This window comes from Saimiri boliviensis, assembly GCF_048565385.1.
Source record: "Saimiri boliviensis isolate mSaiBol1 chromosome 19 unlocalized genomic scaffold, mSaiBol1.pri SUPER_19_unloc_5, whole genome shotgun sequence".
Classification (NCBI taxonomy): Eukaryota; Metazoa; Chordata; class Mammalia; order Primates; family Cebidae; genus Saimiri; species Saimiri boliviensis.
This window is the reverse complement of record NW_027412506.1, coordinates 49,497-66,743: the sequence shown is the minus strand read 5'-3', so window position 1 is coordinate 66,743 and position 17,247 is coordinate 49,497. Positions and strand designations below refer to the sequence as shown.

General features: G+C 42.1%; 1 long non-coding RNA gene across 2 annotated transcripts; it reads left to right on the top strand.

The window, feature by feature from the left end:
• Nucleotides 1–2,004: 2,004 nt before the first annotated feature.
• Nucleotides 2,005–16,923, top strand: LOC141583390 (uncharacterized). 2 transcript variants are annotated; one of them, XR_012516041.1, is made up of 5 exons: nucleotides 2,005–2,198; nucleotides 2,610–2,723; nucleotides 7,445–7,555; nucleotides 13,581–13,668; nucleotides 16,186–16,923. It is a non-coding gene; the product is annotated as an uncharacterized LOC141583390 (long non-coding RNA). The 2 variants fall into 2 exon arrangements; XR_012516040.1 differs by lacking the exon at nucleotides 16,186–16,923 and having other exon boundaries at nucleotides 2,009–2,198; nucleotides 13,581–15,607.
• Nucleotides 16,924–17,247: the final 324 nt, after the last annotated feature.

The following is a 17,247-nucleotide window of genomic DNA, read 5'->3' as shown; positions in this document are numbered from 1 at the left end:
TTTGAAGGCCTTTCACATTTCCCATTCTAGAATTGTATAGGACTTAAAATTGATGGGCCACAGTAGAATTCTTGGTTCCTCATGACCTTGTGGTGGTCACCTTCTTTCACTGAGCATTCACATGGTGGCTATTAGGTGCCAGGCCCTGCTCTGGGCTAGGGGCACCATAATGAGTAAATGTCAGATCACTACCCCATGGAACCCACCACTGCAGGCATTGAGAGGAGAAAGAAAGGGGCGTGGCCTGTTTGTGTTCTTTTCACGTGGTCACCTGCCATTTCCTGGGGGAGTGGGAGCCAGTGCAAGGAGAGAAGCCCAGTGAGAAAGGCAAAGGGATGATGTCAGACCCAGGAGCTGAGGCTCACATTCCCCTGCAGCTGGGCAGCTTCTGGAGTGGACAAGGAGCAGCAGGGAACATTGTGGCCTGGTGTTCTGGGGTTCACTGTCTCATCTCATTCCTGTGGGTGCCAGAACTTGTCCAAAGGGAAGACTCAGTGTCTCTAACAACAGCAAGGCGGAGACAGAAAGTGTTTCAGAGAAGCAGGAATGATTGTCTGCCATGGAAACAGTATATGGATTTATAGTAGTGTGTCTCTCTAATAACTAGTTAGCGTGTTCCTGTTAATTGAACATATCGCTGGTGTAAGTTTCCTTGGATCTCCTCATCTTCATGTAAGTTTATCTGTTCCCCTATCCCTCCCTTCTTTCCTTCTTTTCCTTCCTTCCTGGGTTTTCTGATCAGGGTCATGTGAGGCTAAAATCCAGAAATGGGCTAGCTATGCTTTTTCTCTAGAGCTCAAGCTTTTATTCCAAGTTCACTGCAGATATTGGAAAATGTTTCTATTCTTGTTTGTGGGGGACTGAGGGCCCTTTTTCTGTGCTGGCTGTCAGCCAGGAGATACTCTGACTTCAGATGCCACCTGCTTTCCTCTTTACCTGTCTTTTCTATCTTTCAGTCAATCACAACTCATGGAGTCCTTCTCAAGCTCCTTCCTTCTCTGACTTCATCTTCTCCAACCAGCCACAGAAAGCTCTGTCATGTATGGAGTGATGTGATTCAATCCACTTCATGCAGGTAACCTCATCATCTTCAGGTCATGTAACTGTCACATAAAAACATAATCACAGGAGTGGTGTCTCATCACCTTAACAGGCTTCAGAGACAAGGGTATGGCATGTTTGGGGACCGTTTCAGAAATTCCATCTACCACAGTTGGACACTCACATTCCCCCATCTGCAAAATACATTCATCCTCTCCTCTAAAGTTTCCAAATTTCATGTCATTAAAGCATTAGTTCAACATGAAAAATGTCACATAGGCCACATCAGATCCAAAGTTTAAAATCTTATCTAAAACATCCACACCAGGTGTCAATGAGGCTTCTGAGGGTGTCCATTAAGTACAGATTATTGACATAATTGCCTTACGTCTGTCGACCTGTGAAACTGAACAAACTGCTTATCTGCTCCTAATGTGGAATGGCGGGACAGGCACAGAATAACAATTACAGTGATTCTAGTTCAAAAAGAAGGAACATGGAAGGGAGAAAAAAGTCACCAATCCAAAATAGTTTGGAAATGGAGCTGGGCAAAATCCAGCAGGAGGTACTTAAGTAGGATCCACAGCCTGAGACTGACCCTCCATCCTGTGGGACTTTGCTTCTGGGATCTTTGCTCTGCATTTCTTGAAACCATTATTGTCTATCTTATTTCCCCCAACTCCTTTGGTTCTTCCCCTTTCTCCTCATGGCAGCATCCTCTGCTTAATCCTTGGTCCATCGCCCCCAGCAGAATTGGTCAGATAGTGCCCGTGTCACGGTCCTGACTGTCTCCACGAGGGGCTGTCCTTGTGAGCCCATGCTCCTCTGAGATCGTCTTCACTGTCCTAACCTCTCTCAGTCATGATTGCTTTCAGCTGATCTGGCTAGCTCAGGAGAAAACCTAAGACTATGGAGTCCCAGAGCCATTCTCTGCCCTCTCTATCTCCAGGAGAGGAAGAATATAACAGGGATCTTCATGGAGAAATGACCCACATGAGGGCCTGGACTCTCCAGCAGTTACAGCAGAGGAAACTCCCTGAGGAAGCATGGAGTAGCTGAATGCCCAGACTGGGAAAGCAGGGTTGTGTTAACCACTGTTTAATCCTCACATGCTCCCTGCCCCAAACTGCTAGCCAGTGAATGACAACGGACTGGGAGTAAGTAATAGGCCTATAGAACTATGATAAAGAATTGTCCAAGGAAAGACCCTTTTACTCTGTTTGCAAGGTGAAATTGCTGTATTTGATCTAAAGTTTTCTGAAAGGCAGCAGCGAGTTTCTGGAGGATGAGTTACCTGCTTTGCACAGGGAGGGTGAGGCCAAGGCTTTCGTGGTATATCTGCTGCCACTGGGTGATGAGGGAACCTGGGAGAGTCTTAGTCTTTCTGGACTTGAGTTTTCTCATCAGTAAAGTAGGTGCTAATTGTACCTCTCTGAGGTCCCTTCCTGCTTAGTTTTCTCTGAGTCCTTGAGGGACTGAGATGGTCTTTAACACTGCCTGGACCTCTAACCTGCCTCTGACCTCTCTGGGTCTGACTCCTGACTCTGGCCCCTGTGATTCTCCTTCAGAGCCTGAGCTGAGTTCACACCTGGGAAGCTGAGAACTGAGGGAACAGATGGAAGAAAGTCAGCAGGTTTTGGAAAAGAGAAGAACCTGTAAAGGACAAGTCAGCGCTAGAACAGGTGAGAAACAAAGCAGGGGAGAATAAGGACAAACTGGGCCAGAAGCCTCAGGGGAATGGGCAATGGGCCTGTGATCATTCAACCAGTCGAGGGGCAGCGCAAGCTGAGCAGCGGGGACTGGGCAAGACACTTAATCCACAGGAGTCTTCTGACCCTGGTGAGGAAGAGCCAAAGGGGGGATCAGAGCTGGTTTATAGTGAGAGGCAGCACCAACTCCAAGAGGGGGAGGATTTGACCCTGAGCCCCACCCCAGACCTAGGAGCCTCGACCTCCGGGCTGCCATAGCAGTGGATGCTGTTCAGGTCAGTGTGGGTTAGAGAAGAACCATGCTTGGAGAAGGGTTGGAGATGTCTATTCTTACATTAAACAGCTCTGCCCTAGGTCAGGTGCCAGAGTAATTATTTCTTGCCAGTATATGAAGCAGTGATACACTATTCCTCTGCACTTTCAGTTGAGGAAGGTCTCTATATGATATGAGTATTTACTGGGTGTACTTGGGGTTCAAATAGTAGTGTTTCCCCAAGCAACTCAAGCTCATGAGAGAAAGAACACAATGACATGATTTCAAGAAAATATAGTAGTTCTCTGAAAGTGGTGTGTCATGGCAGCCCAGAGGATGGGAGTGTAGGTGAAGACATAGCTCCTAATGACAAGGGGAACCATAAGAGGAATTCTTCAGAGTAGTCCCGTTTTTCCTCCAGTGTCCCACAGAAGATCCTGGGATGTGACTGGTGTAGAGCAGGGGTCTACAGGTGTAGGAAGGGGGCTTGCTGCATCTTGGGAGAAATTATAGCATCCCTGGTAGGACATTTTGGAGAGGATTGTTGGTGATTGGATTGGATATCTATAGTCAGTTTTATCCTATCTTCAGTGAACACTGCTGAGACCTTCCTTAGTGCCAGACCCTAAGCTGGGAATCATGAACACAGAGATGAGTAGATATGATCTCAGCTTTCACAGAACTCTCAGTCTAGTGAATAGCGAGTTATGAGAAATGTAGTGATGGTGGCTTCATTAGAGCAAGTGGCTCATGCTGCATGGAGATGACCTCAGTGGATGACCGGGTCCCCCTTCTGGTTGTTAATCAACAGCTGGCTGACTTGCTCTGGGACAGTGACCCTGGATTTCTGCCAGGTGTCAGCATCTTAGGTACAAGCAATACCTCAGTTTTCTGTTGGGTCAAAACAGTTATCACTGCCAAGGTGATCAGAGGACACTAGTGACATCAGTAGCTACTGATGAGGTCCTGGCCAGCTAGGGAAATAAAGATGTAAGTTTAACAACAATTCTAAATTTGTTCTTAACATCATGAGCAGAGAGTATCTGTCTTCTAAGTTAAATACTTTTTAGACTTCAAGATTCACCCACGTCCAAAATAAAATCTATATCAGCCATATTACTGCCCTGAGATGATTTTTCCCTGTCCTTACCAGAAGCCTGCACTATCTGGAGCACTGAGGCTGTCTCAAGCCAACTGATCTGCTCTCTGGATTCCAGGGACACCCGCAGAGCCAGAGGTTGAAGGCACAGGCATTGCTATCTCTGACCGTTCTGACTCCAGGTTGATCCACCCCAATGCCCATTATTAACCACACAGTAACAGGATGCCACCAACATTTTGATTTGAGGCTGTCATGTCAGAATTTTAATAAAATTTAATAGATATTATTTTTTAGAGTACTTTTAGGTTTACAGATAAATTGAGCTGATAGCACAGGGAATTCCCCTATTCTCTCTTGTCCTCTGGAACACAATTTCCTCTATCATTAGTATCTTGCATTAGTGTGATAGATGTTTACAATTGATCAATCAATATTGGTATGTTATTATTAATTAAACTCCATAGTTTACGTTAGGGTTCATTCTTTGAGTTTTATAGTTCTGTGGGTTTTCACAATTACCTAGTGTCATGAATCCTCAGTACAGTATCACACAGAAGAGTTTCACTACTGAAACCCTCCTTGTGTTCAACCAATTCATCCCTCCTCCACGTTTGGCAATCACTGATCATTTTACTATCTCTACCATTTTGACTCTCCTGGAATGTCCTAGTGTTGGAATCATACAGTATGTAGAGTTTTTAGACTCGTTTCTTCCTAGCATTATGTATTTAAAGTTCCTCCATGTCATTTCATGGCCTGATAGCTCATTTCTTTTTATAACGGAATCATATTGTGTTGCACAGATATACCACAGTTTGTTTAGCCATTAACTTAGTAAAGGACATTTTGGTTATTTCCAGTTTTTGACAAGTATGAGAAAACTGTTGTAAATACCTGGATGCAAGTTTTTGAGTGAACATGTTTTCACATTACTGTGGTAAATACCTAAAACTGCTATTTGCAGGATTATGTGGCAAGGCTATTTTTAGCTTTGCAAAAAACAAAAGCAAAAACAAAACAAAACAAAACAAAAACACCTGCCAAACTGTTTTCCAAAGTGACTAGCATTTGGCATTTCCACTAGCAGTGAATGAGAGTTCCCGCTGCTCTGCAACTTTGGCAGCCTTTGGTATTGTCACTTGTTTGGATTTGAGCCATTCTATTAGGTATATATTATAGTGTAGTGGCATCTCTTTGGTTTAATATGCAATTTCCTAGTGACACATGATTTTGAGCATCTTTTTCATATGCTTATTTGCCATCCATATGTCTTTTCAGGTGGAGTATCCAGATCTTCTGCCCATTTTTAAATTGGGTTGTTTGCTTTATTATTATTGAGTTTTAAGAGTCCTTTATGTATTTTGGACACCAGTCTTTCATCAGAGCTGTATTTTGCCAATATTTTTTCCCAGTTTATCACTTGTTTATTCATTTTCTTAACAATGTCTTTCCCAGAGCAGAAGTTTTTAATTTTAATGAAGTCCAACTGATCAATTTTTTCTTTCCTGGGTTGTGCTTTTGACACTGTATCTGAGAAGTCATCACTATACCCAAGGTCACCTAGATGTTCCCCTATGTTATCCTCTAGGAGTCTTACAGTTTTGTACCTTGCATTGAAGTGTAAGATCCATTTTGTGAAAGGTGTAAAATCTGTGTCTAGATTTATTTATTTTTTACATGTGAATATCTAGTCATTCTAGCACCATTTGTTGAAAAGACTATCCTTTGCCTGTTAAATTGCCTTTGTGCCTTTCTCAAAGGTTAGTCTATTTCTGAGCTCTGTATTCTTTTCTAGTGACCTATTTGTCTGCTTTTTTTCTTTCTTCACCAATTTCCACACTGTTTGGTTACTGTAGCTTTATAATTAGTGCTGAAGTCAGCAGTGTCAGTTCTGTGGGCATTTTTCTTCTGATCTTTACTATGAGAACCTGGTTGGGCTCCAGGTGATAAAACTTTGAAAAATGTGAGATCCCCACTAAATCTGGGCCCCAAGGAGTTTTGAATGCTCAAGGAAGGCCACCCTCAGTTTCTAGTAATCTGTCAGTACCATTTAAGTGCTGGCTTCAGCAGCTTCTGTTCCTTGTATTTGCCTGTCTGTCTTGTTTTCAGCATGGCAATTTGCCCTGTGACCTCTCTTCTAGGCCCGCTAATAAGATTTGATAATTTTCAGTTTGTTCAGCTTTTTTCTAGTTGTAAGGACAAGTGGTGACCTCCTGGCTCCTTGCAGGTTGGAGTAGAAACCAGAAATTTTATTGAACAAGTTACTTGTAATGAAAGTCAGTAATCACAAATGTAGAATTGAATAATTTCCGTAGATATGTAGAATTTTGTAGCCATCACCTCAGTCCCCTCTTAGAATACAGACTACCTTTCTTCCCTCCCCAGATTCCCCAGAGGCTCTTTGCAGTCATTTTCCAATCTCTGGTCACCATGACAGAGCCTGAACAAAATTAAAATTTGGGAAACAGACAACATTACATTTCAGCTTTTATTAGATTGGGATTTTATGTAATGGACCATTGTCTTAATCTTGTGTCAACTAGAGGAAATATTTTATTCTTAAGGACTTTCTTTATGGGAACTTAGTAGTTAGTCTCATTTATTGCTCTCCTTGAATTGGTTCGTCTATGCTGGTAGCAGATAGTTGCAATCAAACCTTGTCCAGTGGGCACAAGTGAAAGCGCTAAAAAAAAAAAAAAAAAAAAATCCTTCTATTAGAAATGTAGATGATGAATTTGCAGATAATGTTATGCAGAGTTACATTTGTTTGTTTTTGAGCCGGAGTTTCACTCTTGTTGTGCTGGCTGGAGTGCAATGGCATGATCTCAGCTCACTGCAACCTCTGCCTCCTGGGTTCAAGCAATGCTCCTGCCTCAGCCTCCTGAGTACCTGGGATTACAGGCATGCAGCACCATGCCAAGCTAATTTTCTATTTTTAGTGGAGACAGGGTTTCTCCATATCGGTAAGGCTGGTCTTGAACTCCCAACCTCAGGTGATCTGCCCTCCTCAGCCTCCCAAAGTGTTGGGATTGGAGGCATGAGCCTTCATGCTGGAGTGCTATGTGCAATCTCAGCTAACTGCAACTTCTACCTCTAGGGTGCAAGTGATTCTTGTGCCTCAGCCTTTTGAGTTGGCTGGGATTACAGGCATGCAGCACCACGCCCGGCAAATTTTGTATTTTTAGTAGACAAAGAGTTTCTCCATGTTGGTCAGGCTGCTCTCCAACTACAAACCTCAGGTGATCCACGCACCTTAGCCTCCCAAAATACTGGAATTACATGCATGAGCCACCATACCTGGCTGGGAGTTAAATATTTTACCATCTTTTTTTCTTTCAGAATTTGGATTGGTAACATGGAAAAGACACTTCTCACCTGCCTGAAATGCCCTTCATTATCTTCTTCTAGTTGCACGGGCTCTGAAACAGCCCTTACAGTACTCCCACAAAGGTAAGTATAACATTTTAATGTAGTCCCTTGCTTTTTTTTTTTCTTTTTTGTGCCTATAGGGATTAGCATACATGTATGTGAAAATATAAAAAGAGTACAGATAGGCACCTGTAACTAGTTTTCTGTTGCTACCTATTAACGCATTATAACAAGTTAGTGGTTTGAAACCACAGAAATCAGGAAAGATTGGGTTCTCTGATCAGGGTCTTAGGAGGCTGAAATCCAGTTATGGGCTGCCTTGTGTTTTTCATCCAGAGATCAGGCTTCCAAGTTTACTACAGATGTATCGGCAGAATTCCTCTTCTTGTGGGTGGAGGACTGAGATCCCTTTTTCAGTGCTCCTGGCTCTCAGCCAGGAGACACCCTGACTCCAGAGGCCACCTGCATTCTTTCTCACTTTTCCCATCTTCCAACCAACAACAGCCCATGGAATTCTTCTGCAGCTCCTATCCTCTCTCTGACTTTTTCTTTTCCTACCCACTAGAGAAATCTCTGACACTGAGGGAGTGATGTGATTAGATCTGGTGCACTCAGGAAAGCACAGCCTTTGTATTAGTCTGTTCTTGCAGTGTATAATTAATGACCTGGGTGATTTATAAAGAAAGAAGTCTAATCAGATCATGGTTCTTTGGGCTGTGCAGGCTTCTGCTTCTGGGGAGGCCTCAGGAAACTTACAGTCATGGTGGAAGTGGAAGCAGGCACGATCTTCACATGGCCAATGGGGGAGAGAGAGAGAGAGGAGTGGGGGGAAGTGCTACATACTTTTAAGCAACTAGATCTCATGGAAACTCTCATGCAATGGCACTTGGGGGATGGTGCTGAGCCATTAGAAACCTTCCCCATGATCCAATAACCTCCTGCCAGGTCCCACCTCTAACACTCAGGATTATAATTCAACATGAGATTTCGGTGGGGACACAGAGCCAAACCATATCACTCTTTAAAGTCATATGACTGCCATGTAACAATGTAATCACAGGAATGTCTTATCAGCTTAACAGGTTCCAGAGATAAGGGTACAGCATGTTTGGAGACCATTTTAGAAATTCTGCCTATCACAGTTTAACTTCTATTCCCCAGACATTCACATCCCTCACAGATGCAAAATACATTCACCCTTTCACCTAAGGTTTCCAAGTTTCGTGTTATGAATGCATTAGTTCAAAGTGAAAAATGTCATGTAGCTCTAATCTGATCAAAATTTTAAAATCTCATTTAAATCATCTACACCAAGTGTGAATGAGGCTTCTGAGGGTGTCCATTAAGTACGGATTCTTTTTTGTTTTTTTTTTTTTTTTGAAAGTGAGTCTTGGTCTGTGACCCATGCTGGAGTGCAGGGGTGTGATCTTGGCTTACTGCAACTTCTGCCTCCTGGGTTCAAGCGATTCTCCTGCCTCAGCCTCTTGAGTAGCTGAGATTACAGGCATGCACCACTGGATTCAGCTAATTGTTTTGTATTTTTAGTAGAGAAGGGGTTTTGCCCTGTTAACCAGGCTAGTCTGAAACTCCTGACCTCAGGGGATCCATCCCCCTAGGCCTCTCAAAGTGCTAGGATTACAGGCATGAGCCACCGTGCCTGGCCCAAATACAGATCCTTGATATAATTCCCTTACCTCTGTTGACCTGTGAAACTGAACCAACAGCTTATCTGTCCTCAATGTGCACTGGTGGGACAGTCACAGAGTAACGACGCTAGTGATTCTTGTTCAAAAAGAGGGAAAGTGGAGGGAACAAAGTCACTGATCCAAAACCATTTTGAAATGGGGCTGAGCAAAGTCCAGCAGGAATTTCTTGATTGGGCTCCTCAGCCTGGAACTAACCCTCCGTGACAGGGGGCTTTGTCTCTGGGCTCTGCATATTTTTCTATTGTTATTGAAAACATTTTATTTTTCTTCTTCCCCCACTCTTTTGGTTCTTCCCCTTTCTCCTCGTGGCGGCATCCTCCACTTAATCCTTGTTGCATCATCCCAGCAGAATTGGTCAGATATTGCCTGTGTCACAGTCCTGACCATCTCCACGAGGGGCTGTCCTTGTGAGCCCGTGCTCCTCTTCACTGTCCTGATCTCTCGCAGTCATGATTCCTTTCAGCTGCCCTGGCTGGCTTAGGAGAAAACCTAAGACTGTGGAGTCCCAGAACCAATCTCTGCCCTCTCTATCTCCAGGAGAGGAAGAAAATAACAGGGATCTTCATGGAGAAATGACTCACATGAGGGCCTGGACTCTCCAGCAGTTAGAGCAGAAGAAAGTTTTTGAAGAAGAATGGAGGAGCTGAGATCCCAGGCCGGGAAAGCAGGGTTGTGTGAAACGCTATTCAATCCTACGTGCTCCCTGCCCCAATCTAGCAGCTAGTGAATGACAGCTGACCGAGTATAAACACCAGGACTATAGAACTGTGATAAAGGGTTTGTCCAAAGAAAGGGGCTTTTACTCTTTTTGTTTTCACCGTGGACATTGCTGTTTTTCATCTAAAGTTTCTGAAAGGCAGCAGTGAGCTTCTGGAGGGTGAGTTACCTGCTCTGCGCAGGGAGGCTGAGGCCAAGGCTTGTGTGGGATCTGCTGCCACCAAGTGGTGAGGGAGGGAGCCTGGGAGAGTCTCAGTCTTTCTGGGCTTCAGGTTCCTCATCGGCATTGTAGGGGCTTTTTGTACCTCTCCGAGGTCACTTCCTGCTCTGTTTTCTCTGCATCTCTGAGGAATTGAGATGGTTTTCAATACTGCCTGGGACCTTCAGCTGAGACCTGACTCTGTGTGTCTCCTGCAGAAGGCTGAGCTGAGTCTACACACTGGAATCCCAGAGATCAGGGAACAGGTGGAATAAAGAAACTCAGCAGGTTTAGGGGATGAGAATAATCCCCAAAGGACAAGCCATTGGTAGATGAAAACCAAAGAATGGGAGAATAAGGGAAAACTGGGACAGAAGCCTGAAGGGAAATGGGCACTGCCTGTGATCATTTAAATTCTCAAGGAGCAGCATGAGCTGAGCAGTGGGGACTGGGAAACTTACTCCACGGGAATCTCCTGCCTCTGGCCAGAGGCATAGGGTAGATGAGAGCTGGTTTATAGTGAGGGGCAGCTTCAACTCCAGGAGCGGGAGGATGTGACCGTGAGCCCCCACCCCAGACCCAGGAGCCTCGACCTCGGGGCTGCCGTAGCAGTGGATGCTCTTCAGGTCAGTGTGGGTTAGAGGGAATAACCGTGCTTGGAGAAAGGTTGGAGATGTTCATTCTTAATCAAACAGCTCTGTCCTGGGTCAGGTGCCAGAGTAAGTGTCCCTTGCTTGTATATGAAACAGTGATACTTATACTATTCTTCTGCATCTTCAGTTGAGGGAAGTTTCCCATAAATATTTATTATTTACTTTTCTTTATATTGGCTAAGCACTGGTGATTCAAGTATTTAATGTCTCTAAAAAAACACAAGCCAGTGAGTGGAAGAACACACACAGATCATTTCAACAAGATACGGTAGTTCTACCCAACTGAGGTGTTGTGGCAGCCTGGAAGATGGGAGGGTATGTCAGAGGACATTGCTCCTAATGACAGGGGGAGGTGTAAGAGAACATTTTCAGATTGGCTGGGTGCAGTGGCTCACGCCTATAATCTGAGCACTTTGTGAGGCCGAGGTGGGTGGATCACAAGATCAAGAGATTGAGACTATCCTGGTCAACATGAAATGGTAGACCATTTCTACTGAAAATACAAAAAAATTAGCTGGGTATTGTGGTGTGCACCTGTAGTCCCAGCTACTCGGGAGGCTGAGGCAGGAGAATTGCTTGAACCCAGGAGGCAGAGGTTGCAGTGAGCTGAGATCATGCCATTGCACTCCAGCCTGGGTAACTAGAGCGACACTCCACCTCCAAAAACAAAAAAAATTCAGAACAGGCTTGTCTTCCTTCAAGCTCCCACAGGAGAGGATCCTGGGGCCGCGATGGTGTAGGGCAGGCGCCTCTTTAGGGAAGGGGATTTGCAGCCTTCTGAGAGAAAGAGCATCCTCACAAGACATAGGGAACAGAAATGTAGGTGAAAGAGTCGGAGGTTTCTAATCAATTTTATTCAGTCATGGATGAACACTGCTGAGAGGCCTCTCTGTGCTGGGCCCTTAGCTAAGAACCGTGATCACAGAGGTGAGTAAAATAGGATCCCAGCTTTCACACAATTCTCAGTCTAGTGACTGGTGATTGATGAGAAGTGTAGTGATGGTGGGTTCATCGGAACCAGTGGCTGATGCCGCATGGGATGACCTCAGTGGATGGCCTAGGCCAGAGACCCTGGACTTCAGCCATATTTCAGCATCTCGAGGTGCAGTACACCAATACCTCTGCTGCATGTTGAGTCAAAGCAGTTAACACAGCCAAGGTACTCAGCCAAGGTATCACACTGGTGATATCAGTAGCTATTGACTGTTTCCAGCTGGGGAAACAAAGAAGTAAATTTAGTAAGTCTTCTAAATTTGTCCTTGCCATAATGATAAATAACTTTATCTTGATAATGAATTATTATTACTGGCAAATTAATTATTATTTGCCATAATGAGAAATAACTTTATACTGAGTACTGCCGACATACAAGCCCTTGAGGACACATGCCTGAGGATTCTGATGAAGATAATGATGTCCAAATATGTACACATTTGGACCTACAGTTCAGCTTTGAAACAGTGGAAGACCCAGTTTCAAATTCAAGGTTGCTTTGAGTAGAATCTCACTTTACCTCTCTTTGCATGGCAATGGGGCCAATCTTCCCTAAGCTGTACCTTACAAGAAAAGTAATACTGGTAAGATTTCAGAGTTCAGCAGACAGAGGTAAGTATTTTAGTGCCAATGATTGAGATCTACTCTAACAGTGTCCAATATTATTAAATTCTTATCTTCAGATAATTTAAAATAAAATATTTAGCACTAAACTTTAGCCTCGATGACAAAATAATTTAATCAAATTTTTATTGTTCCACAGCATCCTGTATATATCCCATATATCCCATATTTATTTAAAACTCTGTAAGTATGCCACTGGTCAGAAAAATGTTTTTTCACATATGTATTTATATTATTGAATACTATTTTGTAGTTCATGAGAGGTATTTAGGGAATAATAAAGAGCCACACACTGTTAATCTACTTAGCTCAATTAAATACATTGCTCCACAGAGGAACATATGTCTAAATCAATCACATTCATAGTCAAACCATTTTATATATTTGTTACCTACTATTTTAAGTAGTATTAAAAGTGTCACTAACTAGATATATCTTATGTCTTTTGTAATTATGAGCTGCTTAAGAACATGAACACATATTTACTTATTTGCACATTTTATATTGCCTCTCACACTGCTTGTTGTTTATAAAAAATCTGCTGCAATTAAGTTAATAAAAACAATAAAATAAAAATGGTTTAAATTCAAAAGACAATCATAAGTTCTATCTGACATAATAAAAAGGAGGCCAGGTGCAGTGGCTCATGCCTATAATCCCAGCACTTTGGGAGGCTGAGGCGGGTGGATCACGAGGTCAAGAGATCAAGATCATCCTGGTCAACATGGTAAAAACCCATCTCTACTAAAAATACAAAAATTAGCTGGGCATGGTGGCACAGCCTGTAGTCCCAGCTACTCGGGAGGCTGAGGCAGGAGAATTACTTAAACCCAGGAGGCAGAGGTTTCAGTGAGCCGAGATCATGCCATTGCACTCCAGCCTGGGTAACAAGAGTGAAACTCTGTCTCAAAAAAACAAAATAATAATAATAATAATAATAATAATAATAATAATGAGAAGTTATCTAAACAGTATATGTAACAAAAGCATTTTTGTTGTTGTTGTTGTTGTTGTTGTTGTTGTTTTGCTACATAAGTAAGAAAACTTCCCAAGACACACAAAGTGGATTTGAACAAATTGAAAATAAATGCTATACCCTTGGATAGGAAGACTCCAAAAAATAACGTTACTCTTGTTCAAGTCAACTGACAAATTTATAATTTATTCACTATGCTCCCTGGAAAATAATTAATACATCCCAACCATTGCCACAGGACTTGCAGTGCTTCACTGAGGGAGAAGACTTCCACGCCTACTGAGCTGAACCTGGCCACCTTTGGCAACCGGCTTTGGCCAAAAAAAGTAAGAAAAATTGATTTGTACCATTTTGCAGAGAAACTTGAAGAGCTTCATTGTGGTTTGGCCATGCTTTTCTCATCTGCTTCAAAACTGAGATGGAAACTTTATCCCACATTGTGGTTTCAGAATCAATGTCAAAGCTAATATAGATGTTAAGATGAGATTAGTAGATCATCTGTTACTACAGAAGAAAGCACTGATAGTTGGGAAATTGTTGCATGGAGGTTCATTGTAATCTCTACTTCATATGTGCATTTGGAAAATTTTAAAAGAACATGTTTGCAAAACGCTAAAAATGAACCAGTATGACATGTTGTCATTAGAAAGATATCAATGATTTAATCTAAAATATTATTCTAGCCCTAAAAAGTCCTTCATTTAAATTGAGAAAAACATTTGAACCTATTTTTGTATAATGTATATGTCTATGTGCAAATTAATAATTTAAGAGATAATATTACATATGCATATTTTAAACACTAAATATAGCTCAGGCCACGCAAAGAAAATGTCTCATTTATTCTTTAAAATTCTGTCTGTTATATATGGTTTTCTCTAGTCTCTAAAACCTCAGATTTCTATATAGAGTAGGGTTTGATTTAAAAAAAGTTATGTCCATCAATTTTTATTTGGCTACAAAAGCTTACTATATTTAGGAACAATCCAGAATTGCAAGTTGGTTTATTGAATATATTTTTCACTTTCTTCCCTCTACTTTTAATGTGGTGCATTATCCTGTAAATTACATTCAGATTATCATCTCCTTAAGTTTATAAAATGTTTTTCAAAATAAAAGTAAAAAAAATAACAATTGTAAAGTTTCTTTTTAAGATACAAACTTCATGAAACATTATGTTTTTTGATAAGCATGATATCAGCAACATATTTGGTTGAGAATGAAAGGCAAAGCTTTACAGAAACAGGAATATCTGAGTCAAAATTTTCCATAATTTGTTTTTATGTATTATATTTCACAAAATGCATGTAACTGGATTAGTTCTGCAATAGATTAAATTTGTTTTCTCACAAAATAGAACTTAAACAAAAGCAGGTGCTGTTTTCTGATGGAACACTATGAACCTATTTCCATAATGAGTTTTACAGACACATAAATCTTCAATTCACATTCTACATTTTATAAAAGTTGCCTGCTACTAAAACCTTCAAGAAAACTACAAATTTTAAATTGATTGTTAATTTGAGGGTCTTTGAACATTTAGACATAAAAAGATAACTTTAAATTTCCATAGCATTTACAGACAAGAAGAGCATGCTATTTTTAAAAATTATTTAAACACTTTTCAAAGAAAATTGTTTAATATTTTAATATTTATTTTAATATTTATCATCAGATAATACCTCAACACCTTACCATGAAATTTAATTATATGAGTTAAATAAAATACAATTTGACATTTAATGCTCACATTGAACTTATATCTGTACACATAGAGAACTATACAACTTATGTATTATATTGCAAAAACATTAACAATGGAAACATATTCATGTTGCTTAAAATAGTCATGTATACACTAACCTGAATTTTTATTAATACATCAAATGAAATAAAATAGTCTCAGGTACAATTTAATATATATCTTTAGTTTTACATTTTATGTATCACAGAATGGTGCAGTAAAGTATGAAAAATATATTGAGCTGCTATCTAGGAGACTAGAATAATTAAATAGTCCTGTGTCCTAAATAATCAAACTACTCTGAAAGCATATTTGTTTTTTATTAGTGTCACATTTCTGTGTAATATTTAAATTTCCTTGAAAGCCAAAGTAAATAATTTAAAGCATATCCTAATTATAAACATAAAATTGAACAATGTCAAGGTATAATTTAAAAATTTAGAACAGATTTTAAATAACAGTTGTAGATATTAACAGAAATATGGAATCAGTTACCTTTAATACTGGACTTTTAATTTTACATATTTTTTCTCGAGTTCAAAGTAGAAAATATGATGGAAGGGTCACAGGATCCTTAGGGTGTCACTTTTCCAGCTCAGAACCAGCCACCTTTCCATCTGTGGCCGGTAGCATCTTTGCTTGAGCTCTTTTCAGGTCACGGGGCTGGTTCCATCCACTAGGCCCAGCAGGCTGTGCTTGGCTCATGCTAGCAGCTCAGATTCTGTGCCTGCCAAGAGTGAGCAAGGCATAGAGCAGTGAGGTGTGTGTAAGCCAGTGTGGGTTCTGGCCACTGCTCACAGCCAGGTGTGCCAGCTGTGGTAAAGTGGGCAGCTCTAGGCCCTGGCACAGGTGCTGGCACCCAGTGAGGCTGTGGCTGGACCAGGTGTATTAAAATTATCTTCCACTGTGGGTGCCAGGCAGCTTGGAGACACCAGACACTGCAGAGCCTCAAAGAGTGTCAGCCCTGGCTTGGGGAGCACCTAGATCTAGGCTTCCAAAAGGGCCACTGCTCTTCTCTCTTCTCTCCTTTTAGTGATGAGTAGGGGCCATGTTTCATCCCCGTTTGTGTTATAGCTCTTTCAGTCCCATCATTTGGCAGGTCCTGAGTTTTTGTTCAACGTCCAAGTAGAATGAGTGGAAAACTGGAAGGTGAGCATGACAGAGAGAAGCTTCACTGAGCAACAAAACAGCTCACCAGAGATCTAAAGTGAGTAACTCTTTCTTGCGGCTGGTAGTACCGATGTCTGTGTGAGTCTGGCTGAGTCTGGGGTTTTTATATGCTCAGAAGGGAGGAATTGAGTGCTGATTGATCAATAGGTGGCCGTGGATGAGCCAAAAAAAGCACCATAAGTTCTCACTCCAAGCCACAGACTCCACCTGGAACTGGTAACCCATCCCTGGCTTGAAGGTTGAGTTTCAACAGGGACCCACCCTTTGTGCCCAAGAACCTGTCTGCCTGCCACCATCTGCATTCAGTACAACTCAACCACTCTGTTTTCACAGAGGAGAACTTGCAACCCTGTGCCAAGCTGCCATTAGCCCCTTCCAGTCTCCCTCCTGTGCTCCTTGGCACCCCAAATCTGGAAGACACCAAGGCAGTGGTGGGGGATATTGTCAGTGCTGTCTTTAGTATGTGCACAACTGGCTGGGTTGCAACAGCACTCGGGCTTGACCACAGCTTTCCTCCAAAATTATTGCAGGTGCCAAGGGAAAGGCAGAGTCCAGGGAGTAAGAACAGAGACATCTGAGCCACTTGGGGGAGAGGCGCTTCCTGGTCCCCAAGAGTGCAGGGATCCTGAGTCTGGAGCTGCAGCTGGATAGCTGCAGCTGTGTCCCTGAGCCTAGCTCTTCTGCCTTACCAACTCAGCAGGGGGCAGGCTTCCCACCTGTTCCTGGCTCCCGCTGGCTCCATGGAGTGTGCATCCCTGGCTGTGCCTCCCCCACTGCAGCTGGCACCCCCACAGAGGCTGCTCCAGATAGGCCACCACTGCCATCAGAGGCAATTCTTTTAAAAACTACATTTTATTTAATGAATGATATTAAACACAAATAGCTAATTTTAGAAATATTGTGTTTTCTATGTTATAGTTACCCAGTGACTATGGAAATTAAATATGTATTACAAACTGAAAGTGAGAAAATCAAGACATAAAATTTTGTT